Below are 18,288 nucleotides of genomic sequence, written 5' to 3'. Positions count from 1 at the left end.
CTTCTCGAACTAAACTCGAAGGCATCCCCCAGCAACGCTCGCCCAAAGATTGAAGACCCTCGAGAAAGCGGGCGCCTTTTTTGCAAGCCGTTCTCCGGCCACACCAGGTCAAGCCAAGCGCGGCCGAGCACCGGAGTGGCTCTTAGGCGAGGAACCGCGCCGCGAAATTGAGGGAAACTGGGAGGAACAACTAGGGAAGAAAGGGAAGGGGCGAAGAACAGAAAAAGAAAATGTCTGCTGATTTAGGGAAACAACGGGGCTAGGGAAAAAGAGATAAGCAACTACAACGGACCCAGTATCCAACAGGCTGAACAGAGAAATGAAATAAAAATGAAAGGGGGGCCAGCAACGAGATTGAATGCTACGGGAGTCTATGGGGAAGGGAGGGAGAGGGCAGGTGTGGTCTGGGGAGGGGACGCTGGAGGGAAGATAAAGGGAAGAAAAGGAAAGAATGAAAGTACGAACAGGAGCGACTTGATGATCCCACCTCATCCGTCAACGCGCGTCGAGATTAAAAAGAGTGGTTTCAGAGGCGGCCGGTTCGGCCTCCGCGGGCGTCAGCCTGACAGCTCCCAGGGCTGTGCCGAGGTGAGGCAGGAAGGCACAATAAGGGAAGTGGACCGAAGGCTGACCCGTTGCACGGATTGAGCTGTGCTCTTCACGTTGAGTTTGGCTTGAACGAAACGCTTCTAAAGATTTCGTGCAAATAGGAGTTGCGCTTAAAAACTTGTCCCGGCCTCTACACACACAGAATTGGTTCGTGATCTCCCGAAACAGCCACCCATAGGCGACAAGCAAGGCGCGTATCATTACTAGGGGCAGAGACGGCCCTTCACTATAAACATAGCCAGTGAAATAAGGTCTCCGACCTCGAGTAATCAATCAGTCAGTCAGTCAGTCAGTCAGTCAGTCAGTCAGTCAGTCAGTCAGTCAGTCAGTCAGTCAGTCAGTCAGTCAGTCAGTCAGTCAGTCAGTCAGTCAGTCAGTCAGTCAGTCAGTCAGTCAGTCAGTCAGTCAGTCAGTCAGTCAGTCAGTCAGTCAGTCAGTCAGTCAGTCAGTCAGTCAGTCAGTCAGTCAGTCGGTCAGTCGGTCAGCCGGTCAGTCAGTCAGTCAGTCGGTCAGTCGGTCAGTCAGTGAGTCAGTCAGTCAGTCAGTCAGTCAGTCAGTCAGTCAGTCAGTCAGTCAGTCAGTCAGTCAGTCAGTCAGTCAGTCAGTCAGTCAGTCAGTCAGTCAGTCAGTCAGTCAGTCAGTCAGTCAGTCAATCAATCAATCACTCAATTTTGCAGAGGATCCTTCACTGGCTGACACGCAAGTCCTGTCAGTCGTTATGGCGAACATAAAAATACCCGAAGCCTCACTGCCAACCAATGAGGAAGGCTTAAGAATTTGCGAACCGCTCTGACGTACGAGGATTCCATGGGAGCAAGTCGCAAAGAGCAGTTCAAAGGTATGATATCGCCTATTTGGGGTTTTTTACCATCAAAAACTGCATGTCGGCTTTGAGGCAGCAGATGATAGACCTGTGGTCTTTGGTGACCCTATAGCGCAGGGTATACCCTTCACGTTTAAGCCAACGTCGTAATAAAATGGTTTCTCTTTCTCTCCTCGTAGTAGAAGGCTCCTAATTAAAACTGTCATCGGTCATTATATGGGAAACATGCATTTCACCTCCATCGGTTTGCGGTGTCGCTGACAAGATTCCATTTTGTCACGTGGAAACAGTAGCTGAACGCTAAAGCCACTGAGTCGTGTTCAGACAAAATACTCAACTGCAGCCATGTCTTCTCTCGCACTTGGTGTTTGGATGCAAGAGGCGCGCTTTGAATGCTCCAGGTCTGCTCCCAAATGCTACTTAATTTTTAAGGGCCAGCATGGGTATAATCATGGTTATCTCTACGAATCAGTCTTTCGTTTTGCAGCTCAAGCTCTTAAGGGCATGAATATTGCTTACGCGGCGATAGCGTAACATTGCGGCACGCTGAATGGTCATGAGACGTCACACATGACGTCACTGCAATGCGCTTGGGCAACTAGCCATGCTCAGTGGTCCGGAGTGACGTCACAACTGACAGAATAGTAACGTCTTGCACGCTGTACCAGAGAAGAAGACAAATAACAATGATAATATATCCAGCCCCGCGGCAAACAGCTCTCGCTGAATTTCGCCTTCTGCAGTGGTAACCGTCCTGAGAGCTTTTTTACTAGCGATAACTGCGGGGGTGACTGTTTTCGTAATGAGGCATGTGCAAAAACTCCCGTTTTCACTTGCTGCCTAAAGACAATCTGCCCATCTGAACCCTAAGAGAGACTCGGGCAGGGGTGTGAGCGATCTTATAACGGGAGGCAGACAGGAATGCTCTAAACACTCACCGTTATTTCTTCGTGGAAAAAAAAAGTTTATTTTTGCCCCCAAAAGAAAGTCTATAGGCAATATATAGACTGTACAAATACAGTGTACGTACTGAGCAGCACATTTATATGCAGCACCTGTACAGTATAGTAACCAGGAAATTTATATTTAGATTGTTAAAAGAGAGTCAGTTTGAATACACAGTCTGTATGCTGCTTATTCTTGAATTTGCGGGGCTCTCCGGGGTGTTGGAAGGTCTGGAAGTTTTTGTTTCACTGCTTCAAAAATGAATAACTTCATTTCGGCGGTGACCCATAAATTCTGAAATGTTTAACCTGTTCTCAAGAATAAAATGCATGCGACAGCGCGAAGATATTAGCAGCCTTCGATGGGTCCTAATAGCGTTGTCTCTGCAAGTGGTAAAGAAAACATAAAAAGAAGAATCCCCCTGAAAACTTTTAATGACTCTTGTCGTGACAACGACCCAGAACGAACGACGAAGCACTTAGGGACACCTGCTCCCCGAAAGACATGTGTCGCGTATTGCCCAATCAGTCCCGATAACGTGAAAGTGCCCTCAAGGCTGCGATGGCGTCATTACCACCAACTTATGCTGCGTATTTTTTTTTAGTTTATTCGACCCTTTATTACTAGATCCCGGCGAGCCCTAGGGGTGTTTCTGAGACACGCGTGCCGGTATTTCAATGCTGAAACCTTTACCTTTCTTTGCAGCTTAAGCAAAACTGAAGCCACGTGTTTGTAATTATGCGCGGTTATTTCGCTTAAGTAACCAGCAGACTCCAGCCTGTGCCCTCGGAATGTTTCTTAGGTGTACGTAGTTAGCGATGGTTAGGCGTACGTGGTTAGTTAGAGTCAATAAAGTATGACTTTACTTGCTTTTACCGGCACAACAGTAACTAGAAAGCATGTAGTGCTTCAGCGCACGCACTTCGGAATACTTCATCAGCCGCCTTTTGCCCCTTGCATTTTAGATGGTTTCATAGTTCTGATGGTGACTGGTTCTGATGGTAAGCAGTTCTGATAGTAACTGTTTTTATTTTGTTCTCTTACTTTAACTCAACGTCGCCCGCAGGTACCTGCATCAGAAGCAAAAGCTTGGAAAATTTTGCCCTACCTCTTATATAAGAATAGATAAATTGAAAGCCAAGACCGTAGCAAATGTAATCGCCGTTAATTATCTGTTTCATCCGCCATTACCTAGTTTATTTCAGTTATGCGGTGCATGACGCTGTTGTTAGCACTTAGCTGACACTGGATGTCGGCCATACGCCAAGTACACATGACTGCAAATCCCTGCTCCTGGCGCTGTAGGCTTAACGGAGTGAAGCACGACTTCCGTTTGGTTGCTGATATGTTGCTCATTAACTTGTCTCACCGTATAAAGACCCCAGTGTATCAGCGAGTTGATTTTTCTCTACGTTCTCAGCGATATCCAGTCTGTCTTTTAGTTGCTCACCAGGAAGCACAGTGAGGGTGAGAGAGAATCAAAGACGCATAATGCGCTAACCTTGACTGCGTTTCCAACCCCGCTCTCTGCGGAGGGAGAGAGCTTACCCGCACAGCAGGCATCGCCTCTGCTCCAGCGCATCGTCGCTCAGAGTAGTCGCGGCAGCATCAGCAGCCACAGCCGCATCCGAAGCCAATCCCCACGGCCACAGCCGAGGCGAACGGCATCCCGGCCATAATGACCGAGGGACGAGCAGGGAGCAGACGAAACTTGCAGGGCAACGCCACGAACGCGAGCAGACGCCGCCGCTCCCGAGCAACCACAAAGTAAAAAAAAAAACCAAAACAAAACAATAGATGGAGGCACCAAATCAAACAACCTACTAGCAGCTCTGGATGGATGAGCGTCGGAGGGAGCAAGAGGGAGGGAGGTGTGCGAAAGAGAGAAAACGGGGGAGGAGGGAATGATGGTGATGAATGGGCGCCGTGTGTTGCGTTCCCCGCCGCTGTAGTTCGCGCCTGGGGTTTGGCTTTTTAGCGAGGCCTCGCCGCCTCGGGGCAAAGCCCGACTCGACACAACGCTGTTGGGCGTTGCGGTGAAGACGTCGCTCGTTGGCGATGCCGGTCACGTTTGAACACCGCTTCCTCCTGCCTGCTTTTATTTGACCTTTGTGCGTTTATGCTTCCGTTTCCTGCGCCGCTGACGGCTACCGCGGTTTTGATGTTTTCTTCATTCGGTCCACAGTGCGGCGCGTTAACTGAAGCTGGCTCACCAATGTGTTGCATTAATAGCCTTCCTCTCTTCAGTGATGTGTTTAGCGTTGGCGTTTGCAAGACCATCTGATTTACTTCCGCCGTTCTTTTCCCTGGCCTCTTAGTAGATTTTTTTTTCTTGTTCAAAGTTGAGTGGGCTAAATCGGGCTGTTCGCGGGACTGCGTTGTCTCCGAGGGATTTCTTGGTGGACCCGGACACTTTGATTAAGAAAGACGCCGTTGCACTCGAAGAGAAACAATGTTATCGATCTTTTCCTTTGTCTCGCAAGGGTCGTGCTGAGAATCCAATTTCTCGCTTGCTGAAAGCCTGGAGAAAGTTTTTGTTCGGGCTGGTACCGAGCTTGTATCGCGGCGATAGAGCACGAAGAACAGAACCTAAACGGACGCCCGAAGCCTTGGAGGAAACAATTGTCTCTTCATACTATCTCAATGTTTGCCTTCTGGGACGAACGACGTTGATTGGGTATCTTTTCTTTCGAGATGGATGTCTTACATCTTCGCCGGACAGATATATATGGTCGTACATATATCTGGACACCTATATGTGGCAGATATATATCTGGCCAGGATTGTCGTAGATAGCTGCAGAGGAATGTAGTCTGGTGTGTATAAGATGGCACTCTGAAGTTAGAGTTAGGGAAGCTTTAGACGGGGTGTCGCAAGGAAAGGAGGGCAAGCTTCATAAGGAATGAATGAGAGAGATGTGAAGGGGCATAATGTAGCATGGTAGGCTAGATACAAGGTGAAGCAGACTGTATCAGGAAGGAGGATTGAAGCATCAGGAAAATCTTCACAGACGGTCAAGCAGGAAGAGGTTAACCAGGCCGACGGAAAAAGGTGAGGGGGGAGGGGGGGGGGGGCAGGCCTTACACTGGGGGAAATAAGAAGTTGGTTGGTTTATGGTTGGTTTATGGGGTTTAACGTCCCAAAGCGACTAAGGCTATGAGAGACGCCGTAGTGGAGGGCTCCGGAAATTTCGACCACCTGGGGTTCTTTAACGTGCACTGACATCGCACAGTACACTGGCCTCGAATTTCTCCTCCAAAGAAATTCAGCCGCCGCGGCCGGGATCGAAGTGAAGCGCGGTTTGGAGTAGCAGCGCGAAGTAGGAAATCTTATCTAATCTTATCCTAGAAAAAACATAACTTGAAACCGCTTGATTTAACTCAGTTTGGTGATGGCAAGTTCAATACCAGGTAGCGACACCTTTATTCTCAAGGGGGGAATATCTGAAAAAAAAAAACAAAAAAAAACGAGCTTCCCAGAGTTGATATTGTTGAGCAGGGTAGAAATTAAGCGGAAACGCCTTGTTACGCGTGTCATTCATCTCGCAGCGCGTTACTTCGGGACATAACGAATAAATAATATTTTGCATGGCAATCCAAATGCTTTCAAGCACCGGAAAAGGTTCAGAACTAATAATGACGGAGCACCAGCTCTGCAGCATCCCAGTCTTGCGCCGTTGCAAAGAACACAGAATGCAGCGATGAAAACGAGATTTTAACAGCTGAGCATTTGTGAGGCGCGAAAAGTGGACGATATTTAACAGACGTGAAGACAAAGCTGCCGCGATGACGGTCAAACCGAAAAGTGAAGCTGAAGAACGGCTGTTTTTTTTAAAAAAAGCAAATACAAAACGAAGGAATGAAAGAAGAAAGAGAAGGAATAGAGAAAGATAAAGCGAAAAGGGAATGAAGTAAAAAGGAGGGAAAGAAAGGAGGAAAGAAAGAAAGGAAAGACAAGAAAGAAAGAAGGGAAGTAAGAAAGGAAAGACAAGAAAGAAAGAAAGAAAGAAAGAAAGAAAGAAGGAAAGAAAGAGAAGGAATAGAGAAAGATAAAGCGAAAAGGGAATGAAGTAAAAAGGAGGGAAAGAAAGGAGGAAAGAAAGAAAGGAAAGACAAGAAAGAAAGAAGGGAAGTAAGAAAGGAAAGACAAGAAAGAAAGAAAGAAAGAAGGAAAGAAAGAAAGAGAGAGAGAAAGAAAGAAAGAAGGAAAGAAAGAAAGAAAGGAAAGACAAGAAAGAAAGAAGGGAAGAAAGAAAGGAAAGACAAGAAAGAAAGAAAGAAAGAAGGAAGGAAAGAAAGGAAGAAAGAAGGAAGGAAAGAAGGAAAGAAAGGAAGACGAAAATGAGGGAAGAAAGGACGGTATCGGTAGCCACGGCAAGACACACTGCGTCACGGCCCGCGGCAGCTTGCGCAGATGCGAAATTAAAGCGCCGGTCGATGGGAAGGGCCCCCCGAGCAAATGTCCTTCATCTAATGTGACACGGGCCCCGTGGTCCAGGCGTCTCCAGTTGGGCCGCTCGACATCGCGCTCGAGCGCGCTCGTTGTTCGCAACTGTGCGCTGAGGGGTAGGCAATTTCATTTCGATTTATCGACAAGTCGTAGTTAGCCGGTTAGCCGAATGCGGCACGATATGTGACCTCCACGGCATATATAGGTTGTTCGCAGAGTTAAAAGGCATGTTCCTTCGCAACGCCAGCTCTGTTTAGCGTTTCTTTAATTACGGTGGCTTACACTGCGATCAAACCTAGAAGTTCTCACTGGTCATGTCCGCTATTTATTTGAACACAGAACCGCAGGAATGACTTTAGATACTGCTGATGGCACTTGGTATACAACCTGGGCTCCGCCCTGGAAACTTGGGCCCCTTCGATGGTACTTAGGGTGTGAACCATGCCTCACAGGTGGTACTTTGGGTGTAGTGTGCTGAACATAAAGTACCTGGGATGCAACTCGTGCGCCCCTGATGGTACTTGGGGTTGAACTCATGCGGCTTCTCTAGACTGCTCAAAGTGAAGCATTCAGTAACTGTAATGTTGAACATTTTTTATTATCTATGTTTTTTTATTATAAGCGCAACACCAAGAATCCTGAAAGACTTATAAGACTCTGCTTCTTAAAACAGAAAGCAAACCTGACTACTGCGGCTGCTTTAACGTCTCTGGCCATTATGATTGCATTAATTCTTCAGGAGAGAAGTCACGCAGTGCATCTCGCAACAGTTGGAATAACAACAAAACGTGGATGCAGCAACGTGTATATGCCGTGGTGATACAAAGGCGTGCTTAGTGCTCCTAATAACATCAGTTCTCTCTATTCTGGATTTTCTGTTATCCTCTTCTTTATTAAACACAACGCAAACATCATTGCTAGTCAAGTATATTTGCAGTTTCTTGTAATCCGTTTCCGTCCGAGCATTCATTACAGAACAACATATCTCAACGAGAAATTCCAATTACACGGCTGCCGTCTCTTATCGTGGAATTGCGGCCTGCACGAAAAGATTGCCCTTGTAACCACGCCCGCATTCTTGATGACGGCGGAGTGGCAGGTTTAATTGTGCTCTGCTGTTCTTGGCGCAGTTTTGAATTGGCGCCATGTCACGGCCTTATAGTCAAATGAATTGTTGCCTTTGTAGTTTTATGGATCCCGAATCACTTTTAAGTATCAACGAGCGATCGCAAGATATGCACCAATTAGTGAGGAAGAGAATGTGTTCCTGCTCAGGAGACAAGAATTATTATTGATGAAATTAGCTTGCTATGGGTTCCGCGACGTAGCGTTAAACTTCTTTCGAAGCTATCTCACAAACCGACAGCAAAGAGTACAACATAGAAACAGACACGTCCGACTTTTTGCCAGTCTCACATGGGGTACCACAAGGATCGGTATTAGGGCCAATTATGTTTTCCTTATACATAATTGATTTTCCCAACTGCTTAAAAGATGGTGATGCCGTAATATACGCCGATGATACAGCTGTACTCATTTCCGGTAAAGTTATAAATAGACTAGAAGAAATTGCTAATAAAGAATTAAATAATATAGCTGAATGGTTTACTGCCAATAAATTAACGATGAACTGCACAAAAACAAATTACGCAATTTTCACATCTTCAGGCAGCAAAAACAAAGGTTCTATTAACTTTAGGATTGGTCAGAAAGATATTGATCAAGTCGAATCATGCCGATACCTAGGTGTCACGCTGGACTCGTCATTGCATTTTAAGGAGCACATCAGTTACGTCTGCAAGAAACTAAGCCATGCATGTTTTGTACTTTTTCAAGCCCGACAATACTTTCCCCTTAAAACGCTAGCTCAGAGCAATATACTTCGCAATTTTTCACTTTCATCTCACATACTGCGTTGACCCATGGGGCTATACCTATCCTTCATATCTAGAACCACTCATCATTCTGCAGAAACGTGCTCTGCGCATTCTAACCTTTTCATCTTACAGAGAACACACTGCAGCACTATTTCCCGAACTACAGATTATACCATTCACAGTCACACGGGATTACAAAACAGCTTGTGCTGTGCATAAAATTCTGTCAAGCAATAACCTATTTCCCTCCACCATCTTTATACCCCCAAAAAGGCACACACGAAGTGAGGATAATTATAATTTTAACTTACCCGCCGTTTACAACACATACAGCAGGCGATTATTAACATATACTGGTACAAAAATCTGGAACGCTCTTCCAGTAATGGTTAAAAGAAGTCAAAATTTCTCTCGCTTGGTAAAGGACATTATCTATAGAAATAACTTTCAATCTTTAGCAGAAATGTAGTCCACTAAAAAGTGTATTACTTGGTTTGTATAGAATGAGCTAATACTCTTAATCTGTATTGATGTATTATTCAATGCTTGTAACGAACGTCCTCTGCTGTCTTTTCTTTCATTCATTGGTTGCATATGCTTGCTTCAGTTGATTGTAGTTTTGTGTAACATCTTCTATTCATATAAAATGTACATTTTTTTTTCTCTTATGTTGACGCCTGGGTACGCTGTTTTGTACACTTATTGCATGGGCACGAACTAGCAGCTTGCTAAGGGCCCAGATGCTTTTATCACCCTGTTTGTATAACCTTCATTCAAAGTGAATAAACTGAAACTGAAACAAAGCTGAATATTTATTCAAAACATGAAGAAAAAACTTGAGTAGCCTAATCACCTCTAACTATGGCATTCGAAATAAGGTGATTAGGAATTCTCATTACTACGGATATTGCATCGATCTCTGTCTTAGCGTAGGTATAATCTCATGTCGCACAAAACCTTGCTTTCAGTTTTGCTCCATGCTCATCGCAAGAATGAAACCACCTTCTGGAACCCATTGTTGTCACTGCACAGCGCCAGCATTTTCAGGAGGCATTATCAGCATTCTTCATTAGGTAAGCTTTGCCCGAATATTTGCTCGCGTTGTTGCTTATTTTATAGTTATTAAAGTGAGAGCGTTAAGGAGCTCGTGAGGCGGAAAAGCTGGCGCAGTCGCCGCCGTCGTCGGCGTCGCCGCGCTGCCGCGGCTCGGTCGCGTCGTTAGGGCTTGAAAAATCCCGGATGCACCAGCCGCGGAGGCCCTGTGCAGCTTGAAAGAACGGAAGCATTCCGCTTCTCGCGGTGGCCACCAGGAGCGCTGTGAGTGTGACGTAATTAGGGTGCCTAGGTGCTAGCGCCGCCGTTCAGGGTGGAGACAACATCGTGGGTGCCGCCATATTGAATCACACGGCATCAGCTGCGCTAGCATGTGTAACGGCGCCACTCTTACTCTCGGCGGGCGTGAGGGTGGTTTTGACTAGAACAGTCTTTTTCATCAACTTCGCACTGCGTATCTTTTCACTCATAATAGACATTTTAACATCCGAGGGTCGAAGACGTAATTGCATGACTTAATTTTACAGCCCCAGCTGATCGAGGTTGAACATTTACTGTTCCGTCTGTTGGTTTGAAAAACCAAATATTTTAAAGATCTGTTGCCGGGCAGGTGCTGCTGCTCCATGCGGATAGAAGAAATTGCTGCCTCTGTTTTTTCCACGATATTTTGGATTTTAATTCCCACGTTCTGTCAACGCCCGCGTGTCGTCAGCCGCCCGAGCGCTGCGGCTGGTTTCGCTATCGTCGCGCAGGCTGTTTCCGTTTCTGCTGCTCGCAAAAACTGGTGTCTGTCTGCCTTCTAATCTTTCAAAGAGTAACTGCGAGTTGCTCGCCCGTTTATTGCTCAAAGGGCGCAATTCCATCTGCTTATGGGGCGGGCGCTGGTATATACAAATGATGCCATCGTATACCGACGTTGCCACTGCTCCTGCGTTTTCTTTCTCGAGGCCAAAGAAAACGAATCGCCCCTCGTTGGCGATAGCATAAAGGATTACTGGAAGTTTCTCACTCGTTTCATTTTTATGAGGGGTGCACAACCACCGAATGTTCTTGCGTGCGCTCGCATGCACACTTCGCTTGCGCCATGGACATACGCACCAGTTGCTCTCCTGCGATTCCTCAGTTTGTGAAACACAATTCTACCCATATTTTTCATATTTATTTTATTCAAGTCAATCGGTATTCATTAATAAACCATGCATGTAAACCTGCTAAAAAAATGGCGGATTTTAGTCATTAAAAAACTGCAGTAATTCTGAAAATTTTAAATTAGAAATAGAATTAATCTACATTGAAAAGTCACGCTTTGCGAAAAAAATCGACCATAGAGGGTTTTGTTAAAAAAAACGCGGTTTTTAACGTTGGCTATCCGTGTATTTCCTATTCTGTCTACAAAATTGTGTGCTGATGGGTTAGGCTGTTAGGCGGTGCGACAGACTGCCTCCCCGGACGCCTGCGTGCGGACCCGGAGGTGGCTGCCGCGCCATATTCGGCGGAAATAAATGTTCTTCCTCCTCCTACCTAAAAGTTGATCTTTATTACTGATGAAGACAAATATGTAACATAGCTTTTCAGCCTACCCTCTTACAGAGGGTACAGAGAACAAAACAAAAGACAATGCAAATTATTCATTTAATGCCAACTGTAATTGCAGCTCATAAAAAAAAACACGAACTACAATATAAGTAAGCAAGACATTGGGACAGAAAAGTGGGGCATGTACCGTGAGGTGTAACCTTAAAGGAAAACATAAAAGCAAAGCATGAAAAAAGGTTAAAACCACGAAATAAGTCAACAAGACTTAGTGGAAAAATGTTGTTGTGCACATTGTGGTGTAACCTTCGCCGCAAACATGAAAACGAAGTATGAAAAAAAAAAAGATGCAAACCACGAAATAGCAGAACGAGACAGAGTGGTAAAAAAGCACAGTGAGGTGTAACATTTAAAGCAATGTACTCTAGGGCTGATCCCGCTTTACTTGAGCTTCCTATTTTTTCCTTCGCTCAGAGTCTCGAGGGAAGCGAAAACAGCGTAGGCGTTTACGCATTGACCCGGCGCACATTGGCACACAACGACCCGCCATGCTGCCTCGGTGGACTTGGCAAGCTCCTCAGTCATGCGGTAGAGCACTGTCAAACAAATAAAGCCGCCAGCGATCGTCCGCAGCCACTGGGCCTCGAAAAACGGAAGCTCAGCTGCTTGCACCATGCAGCTGAGAGCAGCCCGACCGACCGCTGTGATTCAAAATGGCGCCGCAGCGAGAGAGAGGCGGCGTTGGAGCGGTCAAAGGATGGCACCACCATGGAGGAAAAAAAACTAGGAGAGAGTGCGCTCAGCCTCTGCAAGCCATCCTCCTCTGACGCCGCTGCCGAGGGCCCTTTTGCGCACTTGCTCTTGGGAAATAGGCCCTCCTCCACAGTTACTAGACTGCCAACCAGCGGTGTTTTTTAGTGAACGTCCGTGCTCCGATGTAGCGCAGAAGCGCAGCGCCTGTGTTGCAGCTTTGGCAGAATGCGTACCGAGCTCGCGAGGTTATCTGAAGGCTCCGCGTCTCAACACTTCTGTTGATTACACTCGAGTTTTTGGGTGCACTGTAGAAAACTGCAGGTAAACTTTTCATCAAAGGGCGCGGCCGCGACCTCGTCACTGTTCAACTGTGGTTCATGAAGAGAATGGAGAGGAATTCCTTTCGTCGTTATACACACACACGGAGCGTTTATTTCAGCGCATGCTATAAGCGGAGAACTCGAGAGTAGGCGAAGAAACGAGCCTCTAAAAAAGGGCGCAGCGGCTTCCAGAGCGCTCACGGCGGACGGACGTGTTGAACGAGCGCTCCGGCGCGCTGCGCAAGATTCTATTTTTCGGGCAGGCGGACTTCGGCCCGCCCATGGGCCCGCCGTTCTCCGCTATTCTCAAGGCACAAGTCGCGCCGAATACGCTAGCGCACATACGCGGTTCCGACGTGAAATGCAGCAGTGAAGTATTTCTCTCTCTCGCTGTCGAGAGAGAGTGCCGGCGGCTTTACGTCTGCCCCTGCGCGGGGTCTCCCGGCCACTGCGCACAATCACTTACAAAAAGCAAACTGTATGTACATAGCCGCGCGCACGTAGCGTCCTGTCTCGGACTAATCGCGCGCGCGGCACACTGCACTAGCGGCCGGGGTAGCACCCACGGAGCGTTCGTGTCACGCGTGCACTACCTGGCGAAGAGCGAGCGGGAAGTCAAGCCCGCCTGCTCGATGAACGCACAGAGGCTCACCATTATTCTGTCACGGGTGCACGCACTGCCGCGCGGCCACAGGAGTTCTTCGAGATTGTCCGGGATGTTTCACAGCGCCCTGCAGGCCGCGAGAATCTCGCGACGCGGCACTGCAGAAGCGGCACAGCGAAGGAGCATGTGCTCCAATATCTCCACTGCGCCGCAGTCAGCGCACGCGTCGCTCGGGGACGGTGGCCGCTGCGGCGAGCGAGCAGTTTGCGCTCACCACGGAGCCGTCAGTGAACACAAGCAGATGGTCGCGCATTTGCTCGTACAGCGAGAGAGCGAAACCGAAACCGAAATCCGGCTAAGAACTACCACTGCCTTGTCACGTGAGGGCCTATTTCCCATGATTCTTTCCATTATATTTTTTATGACTAGGATTCAAGACTGTGACGTCATGCTCCCTCCTAGTTTTTCTTCCTCCATGGGCACCACCCTGAACGGCGGCGCTGGCATCGAGGCACCCTAGACGTAATCGTTTGTTCCCATGGATGAAGAAAAAAAACTAGGAGGTAGCATGACGTCACAATCTTGAAGCCTAGTCATAAAAAATATAGTGGAAAGCATCATGGGAAATAGGCCCTCACGTGACAAGGCAGCGGTAGTTCTTAGCCGGATTTCGGTTCCGGTTTCGCTCTCTCGTTCTACGAGCAACTGCGCGACCATCTGCTTGTGTTCACTGACGGCTCCGTGGTGAGCACAAACTGCTCGCTCGCCGCAGCGGCCACCATCCCTGAGCGACGCGTGCGCTGACTGCGGCGCAGTGGAGATATTGGAGCACATGCTCCTTCGCTGTGCCGCTTCTGCAGTGCCGCGTCGCGAGATGCTCGCGGCCTACAGGACGCTGGGTATCACCCCGGACGGTCTCGAAGCGCTCCTGTGGGCGCGCGGCAGTGCGCGCATCCGTGACAGAACAATGGTGAGCCTCTGTGCGTTCATCAAGCAGGCGGACTTGACTTCCCGCTTGCTCTTTGCCAGGTAGTGCACGCGTGACACGAACGCTCCGTTGGTGCTACCTCGGACGGTATACGCGGCCGGGCGCCCCACCCCGGCCGCTAGTGCAGTGTGCCGAGCGCGCGATTAGTCCGAGACAAGACGCTACGTGCGCGCGGCTACGTAGTACATACAGTTTACTTCTTTTTGTAAGTGATTGTGCGCAGTGGCCGGGAGACCCCGCGCAGGGGCAGACGTAAAGCCGCCGGCACTCTCTCTCGACAGCGAGAGAGAGAAATACTTCACTGCCGCATTTCACGTTGGAGCGCGAGCGTATTCGGCGCGACTTGTGCCTCGAGATTAGCGGAGAACGGCGGGCCCATGAGCGGGCCGAAGTCCGCCTGCGCGAGAAATAGTATCTTGCGCAGCGCCGTGAGCGTCCGCCGTCCGCCGTGAGCGCTCTGGAAGCCACTGCACCCTTTTTTAGAGGCTCGTTTTCTTTGTCTACTCTCGAGTTCTGCGCTTATAGCATGCGCTGAAATAAACGCTCCGTATTTGTGTATAACGACGAGAGGAATTTCTCTCTATTCTCTATATGAAACACAGTTGAACAGTGACGAGGTCGCGGCCGCACCCTTTGATGAAAAGTTTACCTCCACTTTTCTACAGTGCTCCCAAAAACTCGAGTGTAATCAACAGAAGTGTTGAGACGCGGAGCCTTCAGACAACCTCGAGCTCGGTACGCATTCCGCCGAAGCTGCAACACAGGCGCTGCGCTTCTGCGCTACATCGGAGCACGGACGTTCAATAAAAAGCACCGCTGGTTGGCAGTCTAGTAACTGTGGAAGAGGGCCTATTTCCCAAGAGTCAGTGCGCAAAAGGGCCCTCGGCAGCGGCGTCAGAGGAGGATGGCTTGCAGAGGCTGAGCGCACTCTCTCCTAGTTTTTTTTTTCCTCCATGTTTGTTCCTGAAGAAGCCGAAACAAAAGCTTCCATTGCGGACGGGGGCGCCTAGGAAAAGTGCGGAGTAATGGTGTCATGTAGATGGTATAAAGAGCAGGAGCTATCGTGTTTTACTCTTAAGGCGGAACTTAAGCGTCTTCCATGTTTTCTGCTGTGGTAGCTTTTGGCTCGCACTTAGTTTTAAGCATTGGAGTGACGCTTATTTAACACAGGAGTAATGCCTCGAAGATTTGTTTTATTTCATGTTTGTGCCTTGTGCACGTTCTTTGTTTATCACTGTCTCATCGCTTTCGTTGGTAACGCGAGTGGCGACCACCACGCTCTGGAAAAATCATGATCACGTGCGCCTATTTGTACGATGTTCGGTACGATTATGGGTGATTTACTCACCATGTCTCCAAATTTCGGCCGACAGCGACCGGCGCTCGGTTTCTCGTCGACGCCATGCAACGTCACTCTTTCGTCTGCCACTCGCGTTCGTGCTGTCACCCAGCCAAGTAACAATACTCACGCTCCCCTCTGCAGTGCGATTTGCACCTCGGGGTCATAATGAATAAATGAAAGAACAGACTGGCGTACGCCACATTTCTGCACCTGTCCGTGTGTTCTAACTGTGCACCGATGTCTCCACTTTTGTCTGACCTCTCGCTTCTGTCACATATCTTCCCGCCAGTGTTAGCCAAACTGCTGATGCCAGCGGGCCAGAGAAGATATATTTCATAGATGCTAATGAAGTATGATATGATTTTAGCCCTCATTCTTGACAAGTCGAAGCGAACATCGTACGGAAACTGAGGCGAACCTGAACGGCATATCAAACCCAAGCGGAGGCCAAACATCAAGGTGAACTTATACGAAAACTTCCGAACTTTTTCGTCGGGATCGTATATCCAGTGCAAAACAATTTAAACATACTACCACCGGAAAAAAAAATATAGAGAAGCTTCGTTTTCCAATGGCTTAAACCGCTCAACCATCGCAGCCGTTTTTCCCCTAATAAAGTTGTTTATTACTCGCGTTTATATACAGGAACGTGGAAGATACAGACCATTTACGAAATATCCGACTAAAAGCTACACTTAATGCCACTTGAAGCCATTTTTTCAGCAACGCTGTTGTTGCTAACAACGCAGTAATTGCAAGCTAACTATTAAGCGAGCAAGTGTTCTATGCATAAGTTTCTCCGACCTGCGTACGATTTGAAAGGGAGGTGGTATTATCTTGAAAGTAGTGCGGACGGCGCGAAAACAACAAAGACAAAGGAGACACGAATACATCAGGACGGGGTGTATTCGTGTCTCCTTTGTCTTTGTTGTTTTCGCGCTGTCCGCACTACTTTCAAGATATGAACCAACTAGCCCAAATCAAAGAACTTCTTGAGGTGGTATTAGTTGCTGCAGCAGTCGCTGCGATGGGCTTATTCTTTCAGTATTTTCTTTCACATCAGTTTCTTTCAACTCTATTCTGTCTGCACACGGCAGGGATTGTGGCGCAGTTGTTTTTCGTGTTTCCTCGTGGTGTGAGTGGACGGACGGACGGAGGGACAAAAATTCGTGAACAAAGAGAGGTAGAAATGCACATATTAATTGCATTCCGGGATTAAAAGGGTACTTGCCGTAATACGATGTTTCATAAGTCTGCTGAATCTGCTCGATGGTTATTCTTCCGAGCGGCAACTCATTCTGGTCATGTCTCGGGCCCTCTGCACTAGAACTTCCCGTTTAGCCTGCTCCAGTAATAAAAGTGCGGCCGGGTTGTCATGAACTGCAACTACGCGGAGAGCGGCAAGCTTTTACTGAGGAAAGGGCGATGTATAGTGACTGACTCAGCAGCAGCGTCATTAGAGTCACTCAGCTTTAGTTCTAGCGCTTCCCAGAGGCAACACTAATTAAGCGATCACGGCGTTCCCATGGCTCAACACTCTATCCCTGATTCTCTGTATAAGGGATGCAAGCCCGCTTATGATTTTACAAGCTGCTGGATGTCATGCTCATGCGCCACAGCTGGAGGCAACTGTGTGAGGCGGCAATAGTTTTGATTCGCGTACATGGCTCCCATTCGATACAATGTGTGCTTGCATGCCCACGGCTGTTCAAGAAGTGCGTACGAGCCAGGATGCAGTTCCCCTGATGACGCAGTGGCGTGACGCCGGGCTCGCGTAACGCGCAAATGGCACGCGACGTGCCTTTCGTTTTCGTGGCGGAATGCCGGGGCGAAATGACCGGAGGAAATGTATCACAGTTCGCTTTTGCTCCCAGTCTGCTTCCTCCATGGCGCCGACTTAGGTTCCTGCACGCGACTCCCGTGCTGTGCCGAAACGGTTCCAGAGGCTCTTATTTCTTTTCGCTTACCTGTTATGCTCGCTTGGTTCCCTTTTGAAATTTTAGTTTATGGTAGAAAACAATGGAAGTGACCGTGAGACAACTGGACTCTCACCCTCTCTCTGAAGAAACTCTTCTAGGCGCCAGGGCGAAGCGTTCTGATTCGTGGTGTGTGACAAAGGCCGTGCTCACGTTTTTGTGTGAAACAGGCCTGGATACCCGTCTGTATCCGCCTGTGCACTATATATGACAGAAGCCAACAGCCACAGAAACCAAGGTGCACAGGGGATTTTTTAAAATTTATTTATTTAATTTGTGGTGTTGATCAATTTAGAATATTACTTAATATGTTATCGCTTAATGCTAATTGATTAGAAAAGCAGAAGAAAAAACAACCACATGCCGCCGGTGGGATCCGAACCCACGACCTCCGAATTACGCATCCGGTGCTCTACCTCTGTGCTACGGCGACGGCTGTCAATTCTTCTGCTTTCGGGGGTATTTATGTTTACAAATAACCTAACCTTGAGAGTGTTCATCAGCGCCACCCACGTTCACAAGCGGCGGACGTGGAACGTCCTGAGTTACCGCAGGTGTGACGTAGAACGTCATCGAACGAAGAGGGTGGAAGCTGCGTGAGAACCCTCTTATGCTTCCTACGCAGTTTACATGGTTTACATTTGATTTTAATGCAGCCCCTACTCCAGTATGTGTCAGTGACATGTGTCGGTGTGTGTGTTCAAGACAGGAGCTTCACGTGCGCCTACTCACCGCCATGTGAGTGCCAGGGAGTGTGTGTGTGTGTGTGTGTGTGTGTGTGTGTGTGTGTGTGTGTGTGTGTGTGTGTGTGTGTGTGTGTGTGTGTGTGTGTGTGTGTGTGTGTGTGTGTGGACATCACCCATGAAACTCACTGTATTATGCCATCATCAACCTTCATTCGCACTTTCCCTTTCCTCCCCTTCCCTTTCCCCAGTGTGGAGTAGCAGACCAGGGCCATGTTACCACGGGCCGACCTCTCCACCTTTTCCTCTCATTAAAATTTCTTTCTCTCTCTC

The sequence above is a fragment of the Amblyomma mixtum genome, chromosome 4 (assembly GCF_055824585.1).
Source record: "Amblyomma mixtum isolate Tamu chromosome 4, ASM5582458v1, whole genome shotgun sequence".
Classification (NCBI taxonomy): Eukaryota; Metazoa; Arthropoda; class Arachnida; order Ixodida; family Ixodidae; genus Amblyomma; species Amblyomma mixtum.
This window is presented reverse-complemented; position numbering follows the sequence as displayed.